Here is a 23,298-nt window from a genome sequence, read left to right on the forward strand (position 1 = left end):
CCTCCCTTGTTCTCTTATACCCCCCCCCCGAATTTAATGTATTTTTGGTTTCTTACATTTTTTTAAAAAAAAAATGAAATTCCCTTGCTGGTCTTGATATGGCCAGGTTGTGCCCTGGTCCTACATGCATTAGTTACATTTTGATTGGGCTGCTGCCGTGAATCTTATGTGGGGCTGCCTTTGCACTGGGAAACATCAGTTGGCGCAAGGTGCTTCTGCTGGGGCAAAGTGTTTGGATCACAGGAAACATTTTTTGGACTGCACTGGCTGCCAGTTCATTTCTGGGTGCAATTCAAAATGCTGGTTCTGGAAAGCTTGGGACCAAAGTACTAAAAGAACCATCTCTTCCTATGTGAATGTGCCTAAGATCATCTGCTGCACCCTTCTTGCATGTATTGCTGCCTTCTGGGGCACATATGGTGGTGACACAAGCGAGGGCTTTCTCTGTGGTAGCATCCCACCTAAGAGGTGGCAATCAGCTTCCCTTTTTTTGTGTTCTGCTGGCAACAGAATATATTTCTTTTCAAATAATATCTTGAATCTGTTTTTTTTGTTTTTTGTTTTTGCTTTATGTAACTGGCTAATTGTTGGTCCTGGCTCTTTAGTCTCCTTGTTCCATGATGTTGCTTTTAGTCAGAAAACCATATTTTTTATGATGAATTATTCTAATTTTTGTGTTCCTGTTTATATTTTTGTTAAAGCCACTTTGAATAACTTCTTCTTGGAGGGGAAAAATGGAGCATTTTTTTAAAAAATGTAAATCAATAAAATAAAGACTACTTTATTTTTATTTCTATGCTTATCTCTTATTGGCTATGTTGGATGGACCTATTTCAGAAAGGCTGCATATAAGTGTATGAATAAAATAAACATCCATATTGCAATGCTCATAAAGTGATCCTTCCTTCCTTCCTTCCTTCCTTCCTCCTTCCCTCCCTCCCTCTCCTCCTTCCATAATATGATCTGGAGACAGGTAACAGCAATTTTAGCAAAAATGCATGTTTTGTCACTGAAAACTTTATAGTTTAACTACAATTTAAGTAGTTAAAGAGCATGGATGTAAGAAATCTGTTCCAAAAACTTATCAAAACAAATATGTCTTTTGTAGTTGCTGGTGATTTCTTTTTATGGTCATATCTAGATATTATTATTATTATTATTATTATTACACTCAGCAACCCGATTTACCACACCTTTAAGTGAACATATCAAAGCCCTCACCACACAACTCCTCCAGCACAATCTCAAACTCAACAGACATATACTGAGGCCTGTGGTGGAATCCAAAAACTCATCCCAGTGCTCCCCTACTAATGGAGGAGAAGGGGAGGCAACTTAGATGCTGGTAAGAAGCTCTGGAACAGATCTTTATGGGCTCTAGGGCCTAGAGGAAGGAAAGGGAAATGGCAAAAATCACCTCCCCTCTTTCACCATTAGTAGATGTCTCCTAGTGCATCAAAGCTGTATGCCCAAGGGCACCAGTTGGATAAATTAGTAGAATGGACTGTGCCATTTGGGGTTGTGGGGATGGGCAGTGACATAACCAGTAGAGGTGTGTGCATCATTATGTGTTTACTGCAATGTCATACAAAGCAAACATTCGAGCAATTCTAAAAGAGGTAAAATGGTGGCAAGAATAACTCCAGCTGTGCAGATCTTACACTCCCCTCCAGGTCGAGGCTCCACCAAGCCCATTGTCACCAATGATGGGCCCTGCTAGGGCCTCAGGATTTGCACAATTATGCTGCGTGCTGGTGCCAGCCGGGTCACTTTTAGACACCCAACCATCTTAGCATCCTCCAGCCTCCCCCCAAAATATGGGTACCTTTAGCAGCAGTAGGAGTGTAGCCAAGCCCCAGAAGGCAATGCATGAGGAAGTTGCTGGATGCCCTGGAACAGCCTCACCAAACTTGCTGCCTTCCAGATTTTGATGTTATTTTGGTGGCTACAACTTGCATGCACCAGGTTTGGAAGGCTGAGCTAAGACAGCCTAGCAAGATCATATATATGTGACTAACCCTGAGGAGGAGAGGAAAGCTACACTGGCTCCTGAGCAAAAAATAACCATGGAACCTCCTTTAATTATGGGAATGATCAGCTTGTTTGTTTGTTTGTTTGTTAGTTAGTTTCAGTTAATAAATGATGTGATCATGGTTTTTTCAAAGGTTAGGCTAATATGGTAAGCAGATAACACACACAAATATACACACAGATTTCACATAGAAACTTTTTTTCCAGGAGGCAGCAATGGGCTGTCCACTGCAAAACACATAGGTGTACAGGAATGTCACAGCTAACACACACACACACACACCCCGAAAAACCCATTATGCGTCTGCACAAGACTTTAGAACAGATGTGTCTGCACAAAGATCAAAAAAAGTCACCGAATTTCAAGTCAGTGGGCAGAAAGAGGGTGGAGAAGAGCTAAGCAGGTTTCACCTATTCCTTGTTTCCTCCCCAGATATTTGATTCTAACCCTATGAAGGTGCATGTGTCACATGTAACACATTTCCTGTTTTCAGATGAAACACTCTACTTGCAAGGCTAGCCAACATGGTGTCCTCCAGAAGTGGTTGGGCTACAACCAGGGGCGGAGGAAGGGGGGTGCGGTGGAGGCAGTCTGCCCTGAATATCACCACTGAAGGGGGTGACAAAATGCCGGGCAAAACTCACCACAGGGCCTGCAAACAGTCCTCCCTCCGGATCCCCCCTCAGCTGTAGGGCAGCTGAGTGGGAGGAGGCAGGCAGACTACTTGGAGGCCCCCATGGAGCATCCTGCCCTGGCTTGCCCCACCCCATGATCAACTGCCCCCGCCACTGTGGGCGGCTGGCCCCACCCTTGGGTGCAGGGCACGTGCGCTGCCCCAGGTGCCCGATCGGCTTGCTCCACCGCTGACTATAACTCCCATCATCCCAGATCATGGGCCATGCTGACTGCAGTTGATAGGGGCTGGAGGTACCAGAGGGCACCCCATTGGCTTACCCCTGCTTTACTGGTTGACAGAAGACCATTTGACATAAAGTCATCTCTTGGATTGAAAGAGAATTGGCAGAGTTCTAAAGGAATGTGCGTGACATCAACATGTTATTCCAGATGGATACATAAAGGTAAAGGGACCCCTGACCATTAGGTCCAGTCATGACCGACTCTGGGGTTACAGTGTTCATCTCGCATTTTTGGCTGAGGGAGCCGGCGTACAGCTTCCAGGTCATGTGGCCAGCATGACTAAGCTGCTTCTGGCAAACCAGAGCAGTGCATGGAAACGCCGTTTACCTTCCCGCTTGGAGCGATACCTATTTATCCACTTGCACTTTGACATGCTTTCGAACTGCTAGGTTGGCAGGAGCAGGGACCGAGCAACGGGAGCTCTCCCGTCACAGGGATTCGAACTGCCAACCTTCTGATCAGCAAGCCCCAGGCTCTGTGGTTTAACCCACAGCGCCACCTGCATCCCATAGATGGATACATACTGCAGTACAAAATGTAAGATAACTACTAAACTATCACCTGTTCTCTTTTTGCCTCCTCGACGACCACCTTTTTTTGTCCTGCCTCTCTTCCTACCACGTCCTTTCCCTTTACTGCAACCACCTTTCTTGCTGCGATGTCTGTGATATCGTCGGAATCTTGACATCTTCTCCTTCTCTTACATCTGTGTGGCAGATTTCTGCTCCAGGTGGAGCAAGATGCCTTCCTAGATCAGCTGGTGATGATCTGCTTGGGGTGTTGCATTGAAGCTTGACTTTGGCCCACAGGTCACCCATCAATTATGACATATGAGTGACTCTGCCTGCAGTGCTACATCATAATGGCCCGTCTCCTGGTACATCACTCCTTGTTTTCTGCAGCCTTAGAAATATTGGAGATGGCCACAGAATACCACCATTCTGCCTTCAGACTTGATATACCCTGGAAGGGTAGATTAAGGTCTCTGTCCTGTTCCTACTTTCTCTGTAGTAGCCAGAAGGAAATGCATAGTCTTCAGCAGTTATTTCTCACCCCAGCCATTTCTAGTGTCCCATGCGAAAGCTGTGCACTGGATTCAGCTGAAGCCCAAATCAAATCAGGCTGATTTGTAGGAATCAGTTTCACTCAAGCCAGATGAGAACATCCTTGGATCACCCCAGGTCAGATCCATCTGCTCAGAGCAGTCCATGACATGAAATGGGAAGGAGGTAAGGAAGGGAAGGAAGGGTGAGAAGAAGGATGGGAAGGAAGGGTGTGCAGGAAGAAGGAGAAGCTGCAGGGGTCTGCTTTGCAAGCTCCTTGCCTGCAAAGACTTGGGTTAAACCACAGAGCCTAGGGCTTGCCGATCAGAAGGTCAGCGGCTCGAATCCACGCAACAGGGTGAGCTCCCGTTGCTCGATCCCAGCTCCTGCCTACCGTACCTAGCAGTTCAAAAGCGCATCAAAGTGCAAGTAGATAAATAGGTACCGCTACAGCGGGAAGGTAAATGGCGTTTCCGTGTGCTGCTCTGGTTTGCCAGAAGCGGCTTTGTCATGCTGGGCACATGACCTGGAATCTGTACGCCGGCTCCCTCGGCCAATAACACGAGATGAGTGCCGCAACCCCAGAGTCAGTCACGACTGGACCTAATGGTCAGGGGTCCCTTTACCTTTACCTTTAAGCTAACATTAGACTTCTCTGGAGATCTAATGCAATTGCAGTTTATTTGGCTGCTATCCATTGCAATGTTTCGAGTTGTCTCTCCACCTATGCTCATCAATATGTATAACTGACAATAAACACAAACATTACAAAACACCATGAGGCTCCAGTTATCATCTTTCAAAAAAACCCAAAACTTGGATAAGTGCTGGACCCCCTGGAACTGCTCGCCGCTCTGAGAAATGGTGCAACAATGCAAATACTAAGTAAATATGCTCCATGATGATGTGGCTTGTTGCATTCCCATTGGCTTCCCATAGATACACAAGAGTTTCTTTTCTGCCAAGAATTCTGAGATGTTTTCATTCCTAGAATCATTCCTTCTTTCTTGAAACTCAACAGAGGACTCACTTTGGTGGTATTAGGATACAGAGAAGGTCAACAACCATTTATTCATTCCCAGTGCTCTGTTAAACAAAATATGCCTTTTTCAGTTTAAGGGATATGTTTCTTCTCTTAGTCAGGTAAATTGATCCTCACATAAGTTGATCCATTAGAAATAAACCATGGGGAAATTAAATGATTTCTCCAATGGGAAGAATCATGTTTGTGCCCCTATTGCAGTTTGCAGTTCATGCCTTAAAATATGATATCTAATTTGAATGCAGGCCTTCCTCTAATGAGTTCAAGGTGACATTTAGCCATACAATAACCCTGTCAGGTGGGTTAGGCTGTGAGGAAGAAACCGTCTCCAAAATAATCCTGTGAGTTACATTGAAAAATCGTCCAAAGAAATTGGATCGTGTGTGGATCGTGTTGTTCTATAGTTCAGTGTTTCCCAACCAGTGTGCCTCCAGATGTTTTGGGACTACAACTCCCATCATTCCTGACCACTGGTCTTGCTAGCTAGGGATGATGGGAGTTGTAGTCCCAAAACATCTGGAGGCACACTGGTTGGGAAACACTGCTATAGTTTAGCCACTAAGTGGCAGTGGACTTAGTTGTGCAAGTTAAGTCAGAGCTTTCTTGAGCAGTTCTGTTCTTATATAAGGACACAATAAAGCTTTTGTTTAGCTGCCTGCTTGGTGTGCATCCTCTGTGCCTTCCATGACAGTGCAAAAGACAGAGAGGTGGTTGAGCTTCTTAGCTATGGCCACTAGTTGCCAATAACTGGTAACTCATATGCTCTGTGACACTCATGTACTACATGCCAGATAAAGGCTTGTGCCTGCTGAATGATGGTAGATTGGAGATGCAGTACTTCATACTTAATGGAGAGTAAGCTGAGTTGTTTATAACTTTGTGCTTCTACCACATTGATGTGGAATTTATTTCTTGCTGATAACAAGAGTCCCTGGTTAGCTTTTAGCAGGTTGCTAGGGGACCATGAGCGTCTCACACTTGATTTTTATATAAAAGGGACTTTATTTTTAGATTTTTCACGCAATGTTGATTTGATTGCATCAGAGGAAAAGGAAAGGCATCAGCAATAACAGAGGATAAGGAGTTCAGAGCTATTTTTATCTGGGAGAGTTAACTTTGCTACTTCCTCACATTGGCCAATTTATCAAGATGACCTATACAAACCATTGCAGGCAGCAGTTAATTCTTATCAAGAAGAAAACCATCTTGCTGATGACTGTGGAATACAACAAATGAGGAATAAAGGAGATACTAGATAACTCAAACTGTATCTTACTGAATCCCTCAACCTTGCTTTCTTATTATTAAGTCATATTAATTCCCTCTTTTGCAGTTAGAATTTAGGATTTTGTTGTATTTATGAATGTGGGACATATATGGAGTTGTGGCGCATTAATTCATGCATTTGTAATTGCAGGTTTCCATACAATTTTTGTTACACAGGGTCTTTAAACTTGGGTCTTTAAACATGGAAGCAGAAGGTCTCTAAAGTAGAATTCGGGTGATAGTACAGTTCCTGCTCTGTGGCTACTCACAGAAACCTATTCTGGATTGGGAGTCAGAACTTCCTAAAAGGGTCGGCTTCATACTTCTGGCCAATTGTATAGGTTGCATAATCAGTGAGGTGCAAAAGTGAGTTGTGAACTCGAATGCTCTCCCTTGCCATGGGTGGAGCCTCTAGCTTACTACAGCTGCTAGTTTGTAATCACACCTATACCTGTTCCTCAGCTTATGCCCTATGTAATATCAAGGGTGATACCCAACTAATACATCCCATCAGCACATACATTTCCACTTGTGCTATGCAACTTCCCCCTGCCCTCTCCCTCCCTATTCACCACCTAAATCTGTTCCAGGGGTTCCTTTAAGCCTCCTGAGCAGATATTGGGAGGGTGTTCAGGAGACAGGGAAGGTTCTATTCCTCAAGTGGATATCCTTGCAATGATAGGAAGTTGGATTGTGGAGCAGGTAGTTGTGGTTTTGGAGGAGCAGCTTTGGGACCCATGCCAGGCCTAATTGGGCCTTTGGGCTGGAAGTTCCCCACCATTGCTTTAGCATGAACAAGAAATTATGCTAGAGAAAACGAGCAGACAGTCCCATGAATGGTGCCTTCTTATGTAGACCCTGGTTCATACTAGTGGTTGTATGCATGATAGCTGTTAGGAGCTCCTGGAGTGAGAACAGCTGGCTTTGGTTCTGTGTGCAGTGGATCCATCTGATAAACTATCAGACCTGCAGTTTGGAACTTGCAGCTTGGCAGTGAAGCAAGCTCCAGCTTTGGGTTGTTTTCCTGTCCACTGGATTCTCCTGGATAGGGAGGGCTATAAAAGGGTTTCTGTTTAGGCTAGGATTCCCTGAGCAAGATGTTATCCTGGCTCTTGTGAGCTTCTGAGCATTCCACCTAACCTTGGTTCTTTGGTCCTGCTTCCTGGCCCTTGGTCTGTGACTCTGGCTCCTAGCTTGAGCTTTTGGTCCTGACCCTTGGCTCTTGATTTCCTAGCTTGGCTTCTGGCTCATGTCCGATAGCCAACTACAGCTCAGCCTTGAAAAAAGCTCTCACCAAACTGCATGTAAAACTTATCTTCTTGGGCAAATATGAACCAGTCCTGGGAAGATACAGTACACTTAGATGGAATAGCAGGTGAATGGGCAGAGATCATGAACCTTGTCTAGACATCTTCCCTCTAACTACTGGTTCAAATTAGGTCTTTTTACCCGTCCAGCACTGTCCTTACATGTTTCCACAGGAGCATAGTGAGCACAGAATAGTTAATTTGACCTCTACATTCTGGAATTTGATACAGTATTCAGTATTCCAGGAGTTTGACTGTTGTTAAATTCAATTAACTTCACTTTTTCTTCCCCGCCATCACAGCTGCTCTGAAGACTGTTGACAAAGTGCTTGAACACCCTGTAAAACACCTTGAGATGTGTTGATACGAAGTCAGCTGGATAAGAAGGTGAAGTTGGTTGATGTTATTTTTGTGTGTTTCATTATGTTCCATGCAAATCATAGGCTGCCCAGAGCTGCCTACATGAATTGAAATATATTCATAGCAAGCACCAAGTTCTTTCATTTGCAAAACAAACCCACCAATTCAATTATGCATATCAGAAAATAGAACATCCAGTTTTAGTCAGATAATACAAGCTGTATTGAAAATAGCCTCTATGAGAGAGAGGGTACAATCAGACGGTGTAGCCTTATAGCGGTATTTTTGCATTTCTTTTTCCAGCCAGCTTGTCAAACTGTTCCTGCTACTTCTTTTTATTCCACTTATTTTCCCCAATATTCATGGTTATTTTCATTCATGCCAGCAGGTATGCTCTCTCTATATGATTTGACTTTGCAGTCTTTACTCCTCCTCTCCATGGTCTCCTCTAAAGTCTTCTCACCACCATCACCATTTCTAATATGCTTGTTTTGGGCTGCTAGAGGCAGGCACGCCGAGTTGGGCCCCACATGGGGGGGGCTATTGTGTGTGCATCACACGTGTGACACCCCATCCCCCGTCGGGCTACACCTACTGGGAAGCTCTCCAAGCCTCCCACCCAGCACAATGGCACTCGCTCGATGCAACAGGGGATAGCAGCCCTCTCAATATTGGGGGGACTCCACCCCTGCCTCAAAATATTGAAGGGACTGAAGCCCCTTGCGCCCCATATATCCAGCACACCTGACTGGAGGGACACTCATGTTCTGAGCTGACACGTAATTGTTTTGATAGGCAATGCACAAGAACAGCATGCCTAATTGCCCCATCTTCCAACAGTGTGGAAGGAGCCTCAATACTCTGAATCCTCAGAATTCTAGGGGGGGGGGACACCTAGCAGAAACGTTAACAAATCACAAATAAGAGAGAGAGGGAGAGAGAGAGAGAGAGAGAGAGAGAGAGAGAGAGAGAGAGAGAGAGAGAGAGAGAGAGAGAGAGAGAGGACTGCCTAGTTAGAGAAGAACTCAAGTGGACCACAAGAAACCCAAACAGAATTCTGTGTGTGAGCTATGGATGCATAGCACTAGTTAAGTGCAAAATAGAGCAGCAACAGGCATCAGTCTATTCCATCACCATTTGTATCAAGCTGCATCACAAGGAGACTGCTTGCTGGAAGACAAGGGTAACAGAAATCCCACCCACCTCATTTTGATAGGGTGCCTTAAATTCTTCTGGGGAGCTACAATAAGAAGCATGCCTTCCTCCACTGTCAATGTTGCTGCCAGCATTCTCTCAGCTGTTCCCATACTAGTATCAACAAGAGGGGTGTGTGCCTTTGGACAGCTGAATTTCTGATATCCCAAGTGAACCCAGTGCCCTTAAGCAAGACGCAGAACTTCCCAGCAGGCCCCTTGGCTATGCTCAAATTGCTGGGCTGCTGATACTGCAAACCATCCTCCTTCTCTATGGACTGTGACCCAAAGTAACACAGTTAGTAATGAAGAGAAAGTATGTCTCAGTGCTTAACCTCCTATGAAAGCAGTAGTGCTTGGGAAATGGGACAAATATGTGGATTAGAACTTAATTACCCTTCAGATTCTCCGGATTTTGTGATACAGTTCTTGACTCAAGAAATGGAACAAAATGAGTTTTAAAATGCATATTTTTATGATAGAATATTTAAGTACAAATTTTGTTATAAACAGGGATTTAATTGTAGATTTTTGTGTCCCTCATCCCATTTACCCCAGTGACATGCAGCAAAGCTGCTGTGGGTGGGACCATTTAAAGCTCAGCATGCATATCCTATACCCCTTGTGGTGGCTGAAATTCCTCCGTCTTTTAATTGCTGCTTTTCAAGCGATACAGATTTCAAATGAAAGGCAGGCATATTATGTATAATATTAATGTCATTTCTGGTTTGGCCCTTAGACTGTTGGGTGTACCTCTTTTGGATGAGTGTGGTTGAGAATCCCCCATGTCTACAATATTCCTTTTTGGGGGGAAAAATCAAGAAATACAGACTAAATGGTTTTCTCCCCTCTGTTTAAGTGAACAATATTATAGCTTCTCATTCCTTGGAATACATCAGACTCCACTAACAATCCACCCATTTGTTCAGCAGAATTTAATGTCCTTGACTGAACAAATACTGCATTGGCTCGATCATCTAAAGTGGTACCCATAAAAGTCTTGGCAAGGGTTTCTCATATATATATATATATATATATATATATATATATATATATATATTCCGTAAATTACAGTTTGTGCAGTGGAGTCTCCCTAATCAGACTTCAACACAACTTCATTTTATTGTGGAGGAGAAGAGAAAGGCAGAAAGGGCAGGGAGTTATGGCTTTGCATTCCTAATGCAGATCTGGAGTCAGTGGTACTAGCTAGGACCGGGTTCTATTATACCAGTTGCTTAATTTAGGCCACTTTACAAATGTACAGTATTTGGAGCACTGTAAGCAGATGTTTTCATGTAATCAGCAATTCCCAGAGTTGCCTGGGGAAATGGATTGACTGCTAAACCCTGCTGAGAATTGTAGCTCTTGGGAGGGTAACTGTGGTCTCCTAACAAATCTCAGCACCTTTAACAAACTACAGTTCCTGGCATTCTTTGGAAGAAGTCTGTGACTGTTTAAAACAGTGCGACACTGCTTTAAATGTATAGTTGAGATGTGGCCTCAGAGACAAAGCATTTCTGATGCTGGAGGTTTAATTTAGCCATTGTGCCTAGTACCCATGGATAGCCTTATCCTCCATGATCTAATCCAGGCATCCCCAAACTTCGGCCCTCCAGATGTTTTGGACTACAATTCTCATCATCCCTGATCACTAGTCCTCTTAGCTAGGGATCATGGGAGTTGTAGGCCAAAACATCTGGAGGGCCGCAGTTTGGGGATGCCTGATCTAATCCTTTCTGAAACGAGTGTTTATGTGAATACAGTCGTACCTCGGGTTACAAACACCTCGGGTTACAAACAACTCGGGTTACGAACTGCGCAAACCCAGAAGTATTTTCGGCCGCGCGCGCGCACGGTTTGCGCATGCGCAAAGCGCGAAAGTAGCGCTTTGCGCATGCGCAAAATGGTGGTTCGGGTTACGAACTTTTCGGGTTATGAACTGCGACCCGGAACAGATCATGTTCGTAACCCGAGGTACTACTGTATTGGTTAATGTATTGATCTTGAGAAATCTCTCTCTCTCTCTGTGTGTGTGTAGCTAAGTACCAAAGCGAATGATCAGCGACTTGAAAAGGATGGTTTTTTGTGGTTGTTTAAATGTGCATTTGGATAAGCTTTAATTAGGCCCAGGAATCTCAGCAGATTCTCACTTCCAGGAGTCAGACCTGGAACAATGCACAAGCTGGAAGGAAGCTCCTTCCATCAACCACACATAGGAGAAAGCTGATCATGTAACACCTTGAGCTTAGCCACTCTGCTGTGTTTCCACCCACAACTGCTATTAACAGACGTGTTTTAAAACCCTTCTAGCACTGATGATGACATATGGGGAATAAGAGGAATAATTAAGACCAGAAACGCAAAACTCTGCTAGCCCAAGCAAGGAAAACAAGAAAATAAGCACGATGACCTAACTGGGGAGGAAAAACAAACAAGTAAAACAGGAAGCTACCTGCCTCTGGGCTCTGTGAAAATTAATATTAGGGTAGTGGGAGGGCTTTTGCCACAGACTTCCCTTGTTAGACCTACTCCCAGAAGTGGCTCTCCTGGTGGGATGGAGCCACTACTACACTAGATTCCTAGCAGGTGATCACTATTGCTCAACCAGAGAATGAGAGGTGAGGTGGGATGGAGGTCGGCGTGGTGCAAACGTACTGGCAGAGCTAATCAGTACTCCTGCTCTACTGTGCTAATCTCCCTGCTGCCTCGCCGCTCTGCCTCCCGGTATGTAGTAGTGACACACCTAGCAAGCTGCTTCTCTCTATTCTATTCTGAGCCTCGTGGCCATCTCTGGAGCTACTTCGCTTTAGGAGAATATCGTCTGGTGCTTGCTTTCATCAGGATGGATCTTCAGCAGGGGGAAATCCTTATGGCTTAACTTGGTCCACAGGATTAGGGTGAAGCTTGAGGTTACGCTAAATGTGCACTGAATGCTTGCAAATTGTATTTGCACATAGGGTTGGGTGGATGATATTATTTCTGGCCCTTGTCAATTTTGCATAAATTCATTCATAGAATCATAGAGCAGGAAGCGGCCATAAATCCTTTCCATTCCATTTCTGCATTAACCTGCAGTTTTATAACAACTCTGGGTGCACATTTGAATTTACATATGAATTTAAATACTAATTAACTGAGATGACATACATTTTCTGCCTTGGCTGCAGATTTATACTATTTATAGAGGTTTTTGAATATTAAGAGGCTCAGAAATGCTTTTTAAATAAACAAACAGTATCTTTTCACAAAATACTCTTTAAATACACAGTTAACTAAGTAGATAAATAGGTACCACTCCGGCAGGAAGGTAAACGGCGTTTCCATCTGCTGCTCTGGTTTTGCCAGAAGTGGCTTAGTCATGCTGGCCACATGACCCAGAAGCTGTACGCCGGCTCCCTCGGCCAGTAAAACGAGATGACCGCTGCAACTCCAGAGTCGTTCGTGACTGGACTTAACTGTCAAAGGTCCTTTACCTTTTTTATATATAACTTTGATGTATTTTATCTAAAAATAGTTTATTTTTTAAAAAAACAATTTATAATGTATTTTTGGTATGCTTTTTCTGAGCCAAGAGTTATATTGCAAAATTTGAAAAAGTTTGAAATCGGAAGGATAAATTCTGTTTTGATACATACCTTAGCCTAGAAGGTACAGATTGGGTTGGTTCACATCTGAATTCACAGAAATCTTATTCATTCGAGCATCCCTGAATGTTCATTGAGTTCTCATTTCCCTCTCTGCAACATCCAGAAAAACCTACCTTGGGTATGCCCACAGGGACATTTGGCTTTCCTTCCTTTGAGCAGCAAATTCCCTAATGCCACATTGCTGTCTACTTTTGGTGGTCCTCCTCGAGTTTAAAAGCAATTTGACATGGGAAAAGGGGTTCTGCTGATTAAGAAGCACTAGCCCAATGTCCTCTTGAGTATGCGGAACTCACTGAGCAGCAGTGTGATGTAATAGCCAATGATACGGAATGGGGGTGAAAATAATGGGTGACCTCATGACCTCATGACATGAGTTAAGTTCTACTGCAGGAGTGAAAAGCTGCAGCTCCCCATAGGTTTTTGGACTGCAGCACCTCTCCTCTCTAACCATTGTCCATGCTGGCTGGGGGCTGTTGGGAATTGGAAATCCAACAACCTCCGGAGGGCTGTGGATTGGCCAGCTCTGTTCTACTGCATGCTATTGCGGTATATGTGTGTAGTTTTCCCATTTCACCTGCATCTACTCATTGACTGTAATGTAGAGTTCAGTCCCTAGCCTGAATTACACATTGTCCTTACCCCACCTCAGCAGACTGGCAAGTTGCTGTAAAGGTGTAGCACATCCAACTGAAAATATTGGGGCATTGTTACACTACAGACTTGTAAAGGTTTTGCAGTCATTCTCTCATCTCAGAAGAGAGAGGCTAGAATCTCTTAACTGGCCATCTTCAGCTTCCGTACCAGATAGCAATACACAGGATTATTTGGGGAAACTCAAGACAGTTATAAAATGGTCCTGAGTCAGGAATCATAGAATCATAGAGTTGGAAGAAACCACAAGGGCCATCCAGTCCAACCCCCTGCCAAGCAGGAAACACCATCAAAGCATTCTTGACATATGCCTGTCAAGCCTCTGCTTAAAGACCTCCAAAGAAGGAGACTCCACCACACTCCTTGGTAGCAAATTCCACTGCCGAACAGCTCTTACTGTCAGGAAGTTCTTCCTAATGTTTAGGTGGAATCTTCTTTCTTGTAGTTTGAATCCATTGCTCCGTGTCCACTTCTCTGGGGCAGCAGAAAACAACCTTTCTCCCTCCTCTATATTAGGAATGCACCTAAAAGGTTTCAGAGGAGAAATACAAGGGTCAGGACAAGAGATGTGCTGGAGCAGAGGCAAAAAGTTAACGTATCCCACTAGAAAACAGAACTGATAGTAAGAATGGGTCTGGGTCAAGGATTCAAGTCAAAGTCAAGGAAGCCTGAACCATGAGATTCATGCTTTTGTCCATGCGTGGGAACAGCAGAGGGAGAAGGGAGGCCAGCAGACTTAGTACACCCCATACATTCAAAGCATATTTAAATCATGCTGCACCCCCCCCCCCAAAAAACCGAATCCTCAGAAATATAGTGCTGGGAATGCTAGTTATGTTGGGGGGGGGGTTAAACTACAGTTCCACTGTAGTTATTCATCCCAAAGAGCTCTCTTATCCTACTGAGCACATAGGGAATAACGTAAAAAGATGAGGGTTTGGGAAATAGTCCCAGCCAGGCCATCTTGGGAGCAAGTGATTTGAGATAATCTCACAATCACAAAGCACAGGATCTATGAAATCTCATGACTGTAAACTTTTATTCCTTCATAAATATACAGAAAGGAAAAGTATAAAAAGGGAGACAGGCCATCTGGGAAAAACCAGTATTCTCTGAGTCTTTTTCTGGGAAACATCACATTGAAAATTGGCAACGTTTCAGCAACAGGAGATGAGGAAAGAGGGATTCTGAAGACTTGAATCACAATGACACATATGCATCACGAGGGGGGGGGGATATTTTCATACTGATTCATCTCTGAAAGAAAGATCCCTATCTACATTTCTTATCTCAGCAAAAGTAAACAAAGAATATAAGTGATTAAGCCTGGGATGGGCTTTAGTGCCCTGATTTTTAAACATTAATTTAAGAACAGGGCATAACTGACATCTTGTCCATTTGTTCTTTCGGAGAACCACTTCTGTATTTTTCACAGCTATCCAACAGGAAAAAATTCAAAGGACACAGCTTTCCCTAGTATGGCGATCCAGTGATGGCAAGGATGGGGGGCAATGAGCTCCATCTGTTAATTTCTGCCTCTTGTGATGGGCACGGTGGTTTAGGGTTACAGAGAATGGAGGCACAAGCCGTTCAATAAATGACTACAACCAAGGCAAGCAAATGGTTCAGAACTGTGCAAATGTGTCCAAACCATGAGAGCTGCATTCAATTTGCATCTTTCACTCATTTGTATACAGACACACAAAAACACTTGGCATAATCCCATAGCTGCCAAGTCTCCCATTTTCCCCGGGAAACCCCCATTTTTCCAGCTGTCCCCAGCCGAAAAAAACGGATCTTTTGGTTTTTTCCCGGTTTATTCTGGCACGATGGCCATTTTGGAACTGGGCGGAGCATGCTCAGAAGCAACTTTTGATGCTGCTCTGCCCAGTTCCAAAATGGCTGCAGTGTGACTTCTGGTGCGGCAGCCATTTTGGAACTGGGCACAGCAGCATCAAAAGTCACTTCTGAGCATGCTCCGCCCAGTTCCAAAATGGCAGCCGCGCTACTTCCGGTATGCTACTTCCGGTCCGGTCCCTTATTTTTCAGAGAGGAACTTGGCAGGTATGCATAATCCTACACACTTGCCATCAATAGGTACATACCTCATCCTTTCTCTCCCCTGAGCACGTCCTTCCCTGGTTGAGGCAGATCGGGGTGAAGAGGAAGTGATGATCACTTCCATCATGGCACCCTGGGCACAGAGATTTAAACCTCCCTGCTCAGCATGCTGTGACAAGGGATAAAAATGACCCATCCTGGTTCAGAGACAAGGGGTGAGGAAGAGTATGACCTGAGGGAATGCGCGCACACACACAATGGGAATAGTCCCAGGGTGTGTGTGGATGGAGAGGCCTGCTGGGTGGGCTACAGGTGCCCCCCCCCCCCGCTTTCCAAAACAGCACTGGGTAGAACTTATAATCAGAAACTAATCACAGCATTTTCCCACTGGGGCAATCCAGTGCAAAGATCAGGCTGCACCTTTGAGCATATCACCTTAAAACTTATTTTCCCCCCCCCTACCATAGATGCTTTTTCTTCGCTGGCTCTGAAAGACACTCCTGAAACATAAATATCTGCACACGCACATACACCCCCTCCCCCAATTTAAGATCGAAATCATACTAATAATTAAATAAGCCATTCCGCTGCAGAGAAGACTCCCTCAGAGATTACCCAAAGAGATAAGCAATTGTTGATGCAGATGAAGTACCACTGCCAGATCCAATGTCTCTCGGTCACAGAGTCCGTGTATGAGATGAATCTGATAAGGCAGAATTGATTCCACAGGCAGAGGCGAGAGCCAACATCCTGGAGCACTGCAACGGAAATGCTGACATTTATGAACTCAGGCATTCATAAATAAAGCATCTTACAGCCATGGCGAAGGAAGGAAAGCAAGAAGGAAAGAGAAGAAAGATAAAATTCACAGAATGGAAAATCCATTAAGGCTTGCCTGTGACAATCCTATATCAGATAGGGGAAGAGTGATATGTAAGACTTCCATTAAGTCAAAGATGCTCTCAATTCTCTGCATTTTTCTCCTGGGCTGGAATTTCACTTGGAATCAACTTAGAGTCATAAATAAAAATGATTGTTGCTGTACCTCGTCTTTGTACATTCCCTCCCCCATCCCTGACGCACAACCCAATGTTGTGCAATGAACACTGCTTGAATGGGACTCGGGAGATTGGCTCCAAATCCAAATTTTTCTTGTAGGGATCTTGTGCTTATGACACAAGCAGAAATGCAGCAGGTGAGACTTCCCTGTCATTGAATCTCTGTGCTTGGTAAAGCTTCACCTGCAAGCTATCTTGCTAAATTGCCATCTCAAACAGCAGCAGCCCTACGAAGAAGGAAAAGGAACAACAGAACTTTACTGATGGATTCACCAGAGGCTTTAGACAGTGCCTCAGCCTTATTTTCCCCCCATCTACAAAATGGGTAGAGCAGTGAAATATCTGCTCTGTTGTTATAAAGCAAAATATGGCACGGGGATGTTGTTCCCTGAATGTTTTAAGACAGGGGTGTCCAAATTCCAAAAGACTGTGATCTACTCCCACTATAAATAAACTGGCAGTGATCTACCCATTGGATTGACTGAAGTTGTTGAGCTTTGGGGGGGGTCGATCAATGGAGATCACACAGTTGACCAGGATCAACCAGGGACAGCCCGCGATTGACCAGTAGATCACGATCGACGACAGGCCTGTTCTAAGACAGTGTTTCTCAACCTTTTTTGGGCCAAGGCACACTTGTTCCATGAAAAAAATCACGAGGCACACCACCATTAAAAAAGTTAAAAAAATTAACTCTGTGCCACCCTATATTGACTATATAATTATGACTGTAAGACAGTGTTTCTCAACCTTTTTTGGGCCAAGGCACACTTGTTCCATGAAAAAAATCACGAGGCACACCACCATTAAAAAAGTTAAAAAAATTAACTCTGTGCCACCCTATATTGACTATATAATTATGACTGTAAGAAACACTTGCCAATTGCTGTGTTGGTTGCAATCTCCTGTAATAAGGCTTCACAAGCCGCTGATTTCTCTGCCAGCACAATCCTTTGCTCAGCAAGTTTCAGGTTGTGCTCATCCAGCCAGCTTCTTTAAGTTTGTCTAAAACCACCCTCCCGTGGTGGTGGCTGTTGAGAGCTGCGCTCGCCCCGCATCGTGACCCGGCCGGCTTCCTTTCCGGCGGGTTAGTATTGGTTATTGGCGGCCGCCAGGCACGTGACAATGCAAATCGCCCTTCTCGTCGCCGCACGTCGCGGCACACCAGCCAGCGTCTCGCGGCACACTAGTGTGCCGCGGAACAGCGGTTGAGAAACGCTGTTCTAAGATATGCCTGGGTCTTTATGGGGGGAAACCATTGTTTGGAGGTCAGCATAGTCTTAATGTCAGTATCTACCTATTTGAAACACACCCTGGAGTTGAGGAGGAAATGCAAGAAAATACTGTAGGTGGATCTATGATTCTCCCCTTCATATCGTGGCTTCATCAATCATTCCCAAGCCAGTTTCCATGGGAACTGAGGAACTTTGAATCTGCATTCCCAAAAGGGCATCTTTCCATCCACACCCAGTTAAAATTTATAAGGCGCTAGAAATGGATCTGTCCCAAGTTAAGACCAAGGATAACATATAGGCTGTTCACAAAGACTGCCAGGAAATGCAAATGTTCTCTCCCCACCCCAACCCCAACCCCAGAATCTCCCTACTCTAATATCCTTACCCTAGGGAATGGATCAGTCCAGAGCAAATCAGTCGTGCCTATGTACTTATGAAATCAATAAGATGCACTGTTAGTTATACGTAGTAGCTAAATGGAAATGCAACAGTCAGAGGCAATACTAGTTGCTTGGGCATAAGAGATGGAATGTTGCCTTCATTCCCTACATGTATCCTGGCCATCATTAAAAACAGGTTTTTGGACTAGCAGGAAGGACCACATGACTTTGACCCAGCGAAGCTCTTCTTGTGTCCTTACATTAGCCATGAGTAGGTCACGCCACTGTCTTAAACAGTTGCTAACATTTGCTGGTCCATGGTGCTATGGTCCATGGGGTCACGAAGAGTCGGACACGACTAAACGACTGAACAACAACAACATTTGCTGGATGGGAGCTGTAACTGTGGATTTCATGAAATTTTATTCAGACACTCCTCACTCTTTAATTATTATTATTTTACAAAAATTGGGTTATATCCACTTCTAGTCTTCCACTGGCAGAAGTTGTCCCTTTACTGAAGGAAGGCTCTTTAATCTAGTGAAGACCTCCATTTCCATCAGTGGAATGAGGATGGAAACTCAAAACTTCTCCAGAAGGTTGGGCCACCCTCAAAACAGCATGAGAGGGAAGTTTGAATGGGTCTTTGTATGCGCAATCAATTCTTACATGCTTTTCAAAAGAAAAGTCCTATGAAAACTCCTTTGATGTAAAGGATGACTGAGACAGGTGAGTCACATCTTAGCTGGCACTAGTGATGATCTGCAAACAACTAATCTTCACATCTGTCTTTTGTGATTTTTTGATTCTAGGCCAGCTGCATAGACTATATTTGAATATTACTTGGGGCATTGCCAGCTGGCAACGTTGTGTATCTCCTTTGGAGACTCCCAAAGAACTGAAATGCACCAAAGAAATTGATTTGGGGGATGTGGTACGTGTACTCTATTTCCTTCATATTAGATCAGCATTCTTCACTATGAATAAGCCACAGGTCAACTGCATATTGGATGTGCAATCTACTTATGCAACTAGTCTTGCGGATAGACGGAATCTTTGGGGCAAATTACAGGGATCAGATGCATGTCCAAATGCATAGTAAGAGGTAAGACTCTTACAGGCCCATATCCAGAAACATACAGCTGCTTTTGGGTGGTGTGCTATGGCATATTACAATGAGTCCATTACAGTGGCTGGAGAAGGGTTGTAGTCAAGTACAATGGCAGAGTATATGCTTTGTATGCTAAAGTCTCAGGTTCAGTCCCTGACATATGGCGGCGGGCAATTCCTATCTGAAACCCTTCAGAGCCACTGTCAATCAGTATAATAAGCTGGATTGACCAATGTTCTGACTTGGAACAAGCACCTTCCTATGCAATTTCAGGTGATATAATCAGCCTTTCATCAGTATGTGTGGTGAAGCCTTAGACACATGCCAAAGGACACTACTATGAGAATCAACAGAGCATTGTTTTATATGCTAACTCAGAACATAGACAGTAAACTCAATATGTCATTTACTGCTGAGCATGACAGCTACTGTGCTCTTGTGAAGGACAGGGGAAAGAGTTATCTGGGACAAAATAAATGCAAAGTGTTTAGACCCTTCTTCTCAGAACCCAATTCCCTCATTGTTGCAGGTGGGCAAGGAGAGCTGCCTATTTCTGCTCTGAATGGGTGGGACAAATTTCCTCAGGAGGAGGAGATAAACAGGCTATGACTAGACTCACTAATACCTATTCCTTACTGCAAATTGGACTTTAAAAGTCTAGGTAAATCCAAGAGGAATTTGACCAGTATGAAGCAACAATAGATTTCTCAGAGATGTTTGCCTCTATGCAAACCTATTGTCAGTGTCATTTACTCAATCATAATATCCTGAAAATGCATGCTTATATAAAACGGGGAGTGAAAAAATGAGAAAGTGTCAGGATTGGGCCAAGGTGTAGGCAACTGTATCCCAAATGAGAGCTTTAGTGTGTGTTCACCAGGTCAAAAGCCCAGAGAAGAAATGTGTGGGATGAGGTAGTACCACAGATAGAAAGAAGGTTCTGAAAAGAATTCAAAGTAGACATAAAGTTTTTTTCTGCTGGAAATCTTGTTTAGGCATTGGGTGTATAAGCCACAGAAGCTCAATCAAGTACCGTATTTTTCCGTGTATAAGACTAGTAGGGTTTTTTAAAAAACCAAAAAAGTAGGTTTAGAATTGGGGCTCGTCTTATACATGAGTAGTGCTGAAGGGTGTTTTCTTAATTTGGAGTCCCCAAAAATTGGGGGTGTCTTATACATGGGGTTGTCATATACACGGAAAAATACGGTAGTTAAACTCACTGCAGAAAACAGTGTTTTAGCAGAATTGTCTTTACTAGACCAACACTAACACACACACTCATATACACTCTGTTTTCAGATGTTACAAGTACGGTAGTCTTCTCTCTCTGAGCCCAGAGAGGGCTCTTTGCTTCAAAGTCCTTGCTGTTCTAAAGTCCACAGCCAAGTCCTTAGTTCAGTTGCTTGCAAAAGTGCTGCAAATGATAGAGTTCTCTGACTTCTGTTGTCTGGCAATTTTTGAACTTCTTCCTCAGATAATCTCTTCAAAAACAGAGTCTTCACTCAAATTCACAGTTCCAACTGACAGCATTCAACAATTTCTGCAATCTCCTACCATGACCCAAACAGTATGCTGTCACCTGAGCCATTTTTTGTACAATGTTACTTGCCAAATCTGGTAAATTAGGAAGATAAGAGAGTCACAAGATGCCTGCAGGTGTATTGTGGAGTTCTTTCTCATGAAGCTGCCCTCTCCACAAGGGAAGACCCTCCTTGGAGTCCCTACTTTGGTTCCCCCTACTTTCAGAGGTGAGGCCAAGGGCTGGCTTGCCCATGAGGCAGCCACCTCATGCAGTGCAATGCCAAGAGGTGATGCCCCTGCAGGTGTTCTACCCACCCTACTGCCTCTCCCAGCAACTTCCAGCAAGTTCTTGTAAGATCTCACCAAAATCTCATGAGATCTCAGGCATTCTGTGTGATGTTGCAAGAACTCTGTGGGTTTTAATGAGAGCTCACAACACAGGTAAGGGAGGCTTCACCAGGAGTGAGGTGGTACCTTCCTGTTTCACCACAGGCAGCAAAAACTGGACACACCACCTCAGGATGAACACAAATTGTGATTTTTAGCCCTGAGCCATAAAAAATAATGGATCTCATGCTTCCCAACACCACCATGGCATAAAAACACGGATTTGAAGGACAAATCTTTATGGAGCCTCTTAATTTTTTACAAGGAATCCCTTCAAAACTACATCAACTCAAAGGATCATTTATGGGTCAACAGATATGTTCAGTGATTTGTTGGTGGTTTTTTTGTCATCCTGTTTAAATACAAAAAACAAAACACCACCATGAAAATTCATGAAGATTTATGACTTTAATCAATGTTTTTGTGGTGCTGGCAAGCACCAGATATGTGATTTTTATTATTATTATTTTACTGACATGTTACATATATAAATGAGTATTTCTCCTACCGGAACTACCTGTGTAAGTAGCTAAACCCCTGGCTAATGTACTGTACATGTCGAATTGCCCAAATATTCATTTTTTGTTTGGTTTTTGTTTGTTTTTAAAATATTGTTTCAATAAAGTATTTTTTTTAAAAAATTCATTTGATATGTTATTTGATGTTATTTTATTTAAAAATATTCATTTGATATGTCATTTTCAAAGTGATTGGAATTATTGAACTTTGTTGTATCCATAAATGAGAATGTTGGTACTGCTCCATTCCTTCTGCCCATGATTATGTGTAATCTGAAACTATGCTCAGTAATTTAACAACAGAAATTGATCCAATTCAAAATGCTACTTTTTCCCCCTACTTTGTATCTCACATTCTCAATAAAGTGGCTACTCTTTATATTAAACCAAGAGGGCTAGAAACTTACCAATTGTAACGAAAGCCCTGGTTCTCAGTTTGATCCTTCCACCAGATTTTGCACTACAAATCTGCAACTCATTTAAACAAACTCCTCTTAAACTCTGAGACAGTCCTCCTCTCCCGGGGTGTGGTTGACTGACTTACAGTGCAGCAGATGTTAGAGTTCAGTAGTGCAAAGACACATTTAAAGCTGTCTAGATAATTTTATGACCAGTAACAAGGATTGCAGAGTAGCTGCTCTGTTGTTATAAGATAGCGGTAATCAGGTTTCATGCCTTGGGGTCCCTAGTCATGTTAATAATTAGCACTTACAGGAGACATTGGGAGCTTAAAGTACTATGCACAAACATGCAGGCATCAATTCATTAGCTGATTGCCCAAATGGGAAATCCCCACTCTTTTCTCTCAGACATACTGTGCCATTGGCCAAGTATGATGATGATGATGATGATGATGATAATAATAAAGTATCTCATATTAGAAAAAAGACAGATACAGTATATAATGTAGATAAGTCTGGCTGCTGGAGGAATGATGAGAATGTACTGATCTTGATGGGTTTATCGTTCTGAGATATTAGGACTTAGGAGCTTTAAAAAAGAATAAAGTGGGAGGGAGAGAAAGGGTGCTCAGTGGTCTACTTATATTTAAATCTAAAATGACACCCAAGGAGCAAAAATGATGAATACGTTCAAAGAGCCATAACAAAATGCATGGCTGACTGGATAAGTGTGAATCGCAGTCGGAAGTAGCGTACATTACTGTATAGCTGAGTCAGAAAGTGGGTATGTCGCAAGAGAGAAAGATGGCAAGACATCTGTAGTGTATTGGATTCAATGGATTGGAATTCAATGTATTGGAAGCAATGGATTTAAACTACAAAAAAGAAGATTCCACCTAAACATTAGGAAGAACTTCCTGACAGTAAGAGCTGTTTGACAGTGGAATTTGCTGCCAAGAAGTGTGGTGGAGTCTCCTTCTTTGGAGGTCTTTAAGCAGAGGCTTGACAGGCATATGTCAAGAATGCTTTGATGGTGTTTCCTGCTCGGCAGGGGGTTGGACTGGATGGCCCTTGTGGTCTCTTCCAACTCTATGATTCTATTGGATCTCCTGGCAGCATGCATGTTAGTCAGTTCTGCATTATAAGCAGCAGCCTGTTGCATGGTTT

Source organism: Zootoca vivipara, chromosome 1 (genome assembly GCF_963506605.1).
Source record: "Zootoca vivipara chromosome 1, rZooViv1.1, whole genome shotgun sequence".
In the NCBI taxonomy this organism is placed as follows: domain Eukaryota; kingdom Metazoa; phylum Chordata; class Lepidosauria; order Squamata; family Lacertidae; genus Zootoca; species Zootoca vivipara.